We start from the raw sequence: 6,352 nt of genomic DNA, 5'->3' as shown, positions 1-6,352 counted from the left end.
CTGATTTCTGTCACACATATTGAAAATTTCAGTTATTTTTTAATTGGACAATCAGTGAAAAATTCCAATTGACACAGAAAATATTTTAAAATTAATCGGAATAAATGATTTACCTCTTTACACTTTAGGGCAAATAAAATTAAATATTTTTGGTCATCAAACAATATTTAATATTATCCCAGATGCAGTCCCAGTGGACGAAGACGGTGTTTTAGGGACAGAATTTTTTCGAGACAATAACGTAAACATTAATTACACTTCAAAATGTTTAGAGATAGATAATAATCTTTATCCTTTTGTTTCCACAAAAATTTTAACAATACCAGCACGAACGATAATAACAACTACAGTTTTTCTTGACGAAACTAATAAAAATGAAGGTTACATACCAAGATTGAATTTAGGTTCAGGAATTTATGCCGGAGACGCAGTAGTAAAAAATTACGACAATAAAACATTTTTAAAATTTTCAAACACTAATGAAACTTCAGTAACTATTTCAATTCCTACAATCAAATTAGAAGAGTTTGAAGAAATCAACCCTTATACATCTATCACACAAACTCAAAAATTTGATAACAATGACATGACTAATAATTTACTAAATAATTTTTTAATATCAGAAAATTTTTGTACTTTTAATAAAATGACAATTGAAGACAGAATAGAAGAAATAAAACGACTTCTTCGTTTAGACCATTTAAACCAAGACGAATACGATCATGTAGAAAATCTTATAAAAAATAACGCTGACAGATTTCAAATGCCTGGAGAACCTTTAGAAGCAACTAATATTTTAAGACATTCAATACCAACTACAGATGACTGCCCAATATTTTCAAGACAGTACCGTTTTCCTCAAATTCACAAAGACGAAATAACTAAACAAGTAAATGAACTTTTAAAAAATAAAATAATTAAACCTTCTCAATCACCTTATAACACACCGGTATGGATCGTACCTAAAAAACCTGACTCAAGCGGAAATTTAAAATGGCGAATGGTATTAGATTTTCGAAAATTAAACGAAAAAACTAGACTCATATCCATTACCTCATATAAATGATATACTTGACTCAATTTCTTCCGCAAAATACTTTTCTGTTTTCGACCTAGCAACCGGATTTCATCATATAAGAATGAATCCCAATGACTCACACAAGACAGCTTTTTCAACACCTCATGGTCATTATGAATTTGATAGAATGCCATTTGGTTTAAAAACAGCACCCGCGACATTCCAAAGACTTATGGACTTAACATTAACTGGACTAATTGGAACAGAACTTTTTGTTTACCTTGATGACATTGTTAATTACGCAGACACACTCGAAGAACATGAAAGAAAATTTAATAATTTAGCTGAACGACTTAGAAACGCAAATCTTTATTTACAACCAGACAAATGCGAATTCTTACGACCGGAAGTAGGATATTTAGGACACATTATCGATAAAAATGGTGTTCGACCCGATCCAAGGAAAATTATTGCGGTTAAAAATTTTCCTATACCGAAAACAACAAAGAACATTAAACAATTTTTAGGTTTAGCAGGATATTATAGAAGATTTATTGAAAATTTTTCTAAAATTGCACATCCACTAAACCAACTTTTAAAAAAGGATACACCTTTTATTTGGTCAGACAAACATCAATTAGCTTTTGACACATTAAAACAACATTTATGCGAAGAACCTCTTTTACAAAGACCAGATTTTTCCCAACCCTTCGTGCTTACAACAGACGCATCAGGTTACGCGATTGGAGGAATACTTTCACAAGGGAAAATAGGAAAAGACAAGCCTATTGCATATGCATCTCGAAGCTTAAGCGATACGGAAAAAAAATATGACACTTACGAGAAGGAAGCATTAGCTATTATTTTTTGCGTATCTCATTTTCGACCATATTTATACGGTAGAAAATTTACTTTAGTAACTGATCATAAACCATTAGTATGGTTTCAAAATTCGAAGGATCCTTGTTGACGTGTTTCGCGTTGGAGATTAAAATTAGCAGAATATAACTATGAAGTAGTGTACAAGGCAGGTAAAATGAACGTCAATGCAGACGCTCTTTCAAGAAATCCAATTCCTAACGAAGAAGAATTATTTAGGAATGAAAAGGTGCTCGACGATGATACATTTTTAACATTCAGGGATAATAAAAAATCAAGTGAAAATATTCGCGATAGTGATAATAATACGTCTACATTATTACTCTTATTAACTTCTTTGCTTGACCCAATACTTACGAAAACGCAATGGAAAACCATTCTCACTAGGGCACAACGAAAATTAGAAGAAAGGGGAATTCAAGAAAAACTTACGGAAAACGTAGAAGAAATATTGCAGCCCATTATCAAGAGGTCAAGAGGTCGTCCTAAAAAATTAAAAAATAAACTTCCCATACAAGAAGACAAGGTTGGTACCAAAAGAAGAGGAAGGCCGAGGAAAGACAAGAAGCCAATCTCAGAAGCTGAAGAAGAAACTGATCCACAATACTTCGATGAATTAAGAAGAAATAAACGACTTAAAAAGACAAAGGGGAAGAAGAAAAACAAAATCGTAATTCAAGAAAAACAAAATGAAGACAATGAAAATTACTTTTCATCCACAGAAGATGATAGTTCAGAAGAAGATGACGACATATTCAAAGAATCCCTCGATGAAGAATCTCATAAAGAAGAAGATGACGACACAATTAAAAATCCCCTTAATGAAAAAATTTTGAAGAAGAAGAAAGTGAAATTGAAGAAAATAACGAAGACAAAGGACGTAATCTAAGAAGAAAAGAAGAAATTTCTCAAGCACCTCCTGTTCAAGAAAAACAATCTACGAGTAATAAAATTTTGATAGAATGTCGTGACCAATTAACAATGCGAAAAGACAATTATTTATATTTTATAAGTACTAACGGTACCCCTCTCGACAATGGATCTAAAAGTTTAACAAAAAAATCAATTCTACCCAAATTTAATAATTTACAAAAGGGTTTAGTAAAAGAATTTAAAAAGGGAAAATATTATCATTTTGGACTTCCAATTCAAGAAAATGTCAAAGAAAACTTAACTGATACTCTAAATACAATCAAATCATGTTTTAACTCTTTACTTTCAATTAGTGATAAACTAAACATTCGCAGTATTAGTATAGCAAAAACATCTCAAATTAATCACATTCCTTGGGAAGATATTAAAATTTTAATTCAAGATATTTTTTCAAAATCTAAAACAAATTTATAATTTGTAATGGGATTACGCAATACCCTAATAAAGAAATTAGACAACAGATATTAGAAGAAAATCATTCATCGGCAATCGGAGGCCATAAGGGAGTAACAAAAACTTTAGCTAGAATTCGTCAAAAATATTATTGGGAAAATTTAAAAGTAGATATTCAAAAATACATAAACGGATGTTTACAATGTCAATTAAAGAAATTAGTTCGCGTAAAAACTAAAAATCCAATGATTATCACAGACACACCTACAACTGCTTTTGAAAAAATTTCTATGGATATTGTAGGACCTTTTAACCCTCCAACTAAATCTGGCAACACGTACATTTTAACAATTCAAGATAACTTCACAAAATACTCTTTAGCAATCCCTTTACCTAATCATCAAGCTGCTACAATAGCAGACGCATTCGTGAAAAAATTCATTTGCATATTCGGTTCACCTAAAGGCATACTAACAGACCAGGGAAGAGACTTTTTGAGCAATTTATTAAAAAGATTAGCAAAACGTTTTAGAATTAAACAATTTCGTACAACAGCTTTTCACCCTCAATCTAATGGGTCACTCGAACGTTCGCATCATGTTTTAGCAGAATACTTAAAACAATTTATTGAGAAAAATTCTGAATGGGACGATTGGTTAGAATTAGCAATGTTTTCTTACAATACTAGCATACACGAAGGAACAAAATGCACACCATACGAACTTGTCTTTGGAAAATTAGCTCGTGAACCCTCTAGCGAATCTCTTTCTCAAAACGAAAAATTACAAACATACGATGAATATTTAACTACCTTTGTTACACAATTATACGAAATGAGAGCGCAAGCAAGGGAAAATTTAATTTCGGCAAAGGAAAAATCGAAATTTTATCATGATAGAAAAATTAATCCCCTAGAAAAAAAAATGGCGACTTTGTATTTTTATTAAACGGAGGAAAAATTAAAAAACTAGAAAACCAATACTCAGGTCCTTATGAAATTTTAGAAATATTAGGAAAAGGTAATGTAAAAATTAACTTTAAAGGAAAACCTTTAATAGTCCATATTAATAGATTAAAGAAATCAAAAATTAATTCTTAACTTAACAAATATAAAACAATTATCTAATATAATTTTTTCTCGTTTCAGATCTGAGAAGCAGAACATATATTTTCAACAGGAGTACTAATCATATATTTTTTCTATTTTTCACCAATCCTTATTTAGCAATACCCATTTTCCTCACCTGGGAGGAATGTATTTTGAAAATGATAATTACCAATAAATTTATCTTTTCTGAGATACACATGAAATACAAACTCATATTTAAAACTAATTCATATTTCCAAATGATTATGGGATTCAATATTCATATCCCTCATATATAAAATAACATATAAAAGACAATTAAATATTCAAAGTAATAAATTAGAAGAAAAGCCACTTTTATTAAATTCTTTTAACTTTCCAAATAACCTAACAAAATCTTTAATAATTAATTATATACCAGAATTTCCAAAACTTTCAAATACAATATTTAAACAATATAAATATATTTTTTTTTCCTTTTAAACTATTCTTCGAAAAGCATTGATTATAAAAAAAATGGTTCCAGAAAACCAAACTTTTAATGAAAGCGAAACATTAGCTCCTATTAGATCAGCTTTTCAAGACAGACTGTATAACGAACTAATACGACATATATGTTGTAGAAAAATCACAACCAAAAACACATTTATCAAACAACAAGGGTTAATATATTGCGAAGATTGTTATCCGCTATTCGACAATGAATTAGAGATGAGACAAGACGATCATTTAATAGCATGTGCAAATATAAGCCTAGATTGCTTTAGATGCAAAGAAGTATTATATAAAGTAGTAAGAAGATCATTATTTTGTAAACAATGTTACATCGAATTAAGGGCAATACTACAAGATATAGTTTGGGAAGAAAACAATTTATTCTCAATTTTTAACATTAGATAAACAAAAATAATAATAAGTACATATTAAATAAATAACAAAACAAAAAATATATATACATAAAGGATAATTAATTAAAGTCATAAACTCACTATTCTTTACGAATAATCTTATAATACTGACTTAATGAAAAAAAGGTGGAAAAATTATATATAAACTTTCTATTTTTTTAAAATCTTTTCTACAATTTAATAAATATTTTAACAAGAAATATGAACAATTAATATTAAATAAATCTTACTCAATCACTGTGAAGCAATTGTGCTCTATGAGTTATTAACAGATAATATTTAACGATTTGATTTCAATACTTAGTTCCCTACGACTAATAATAAAAATAATGTATAAAATATAAAAAAAAATTATGTTCAATCATTCAATGTAAACTATGTACATTGAACAATTATATTATTGTACGACTCGATCTAATAACAAATAATAGACCACGAATAATTTTAACTTTTTGCAAAATATTAACAAATAATCATGTACTATGAATAATTAAATTTTTTTTAACAAATAATATTCTGCGAATAATTTAAAAATATTAACAAATATTATTAAACAAATTATTTTTAATTAACAATTACTAAACAACTTTATTTTACATAAAATATTTTTTCAAAAATGTTCTATGATTTAAAAAAAAAAAAGAAAAAAAAATTTTTTTTTTCTAAAAAAATTGTTCTACGATTTAAACTAAATTCTACGATTTATACAAAATTTTTTTTTTCAAAAAAAATTTTTGTTCTACGATTTAAACAAAATTTTTCTTTTTATACAAAATGTTTTCAAAAATTGTTCTACACGACTAAAATTATTTATTGTGCCAGACTGAAAGTGATCATATTGAGCCGAATTGTATGGTGAGCCGAAATAAAAATTCAGAAGAGTCTGAATAAAATTATTTTGTCAATTTTGTTGTACAAGTGTGAGCCAGAGTTCTGAATTTTCAATTTGCCAGAGCCAGATAGATTTTTTTTTGCCAAGAAAATTCAAAAATTCATTGTTGCCAGAATTTAAAATTTTTTGTTGCTAACGCCAGACATACAAATTGTATGTTACCAGCTGACAGAAAATTTAAAAATTCCCTTTGCCAGATTGTTTATTGATTTATTTTGCCGAAGCCAGAATTTACTTATCGA

Source organism: Leptopilina heterotoma, unplaced genomic scaffold, assembly GCF_015476425.1.
Source record: "Leptopilina heterotoma isolate Lh14 unplaced genomic scaffold, ASM1547642v1 Lhet_456, whole genome shotgun sequence".
Taxonomy (NCBI): domain Eukaryota; kingdom Metazoa; phylum Arthropoda; class Insecta; order Hymenoptera; family Figitidae; genus Leptopilina; species Leptopilina heterotoma.
Note: the sequence above shows the minus strand (reverse complement) of the source record.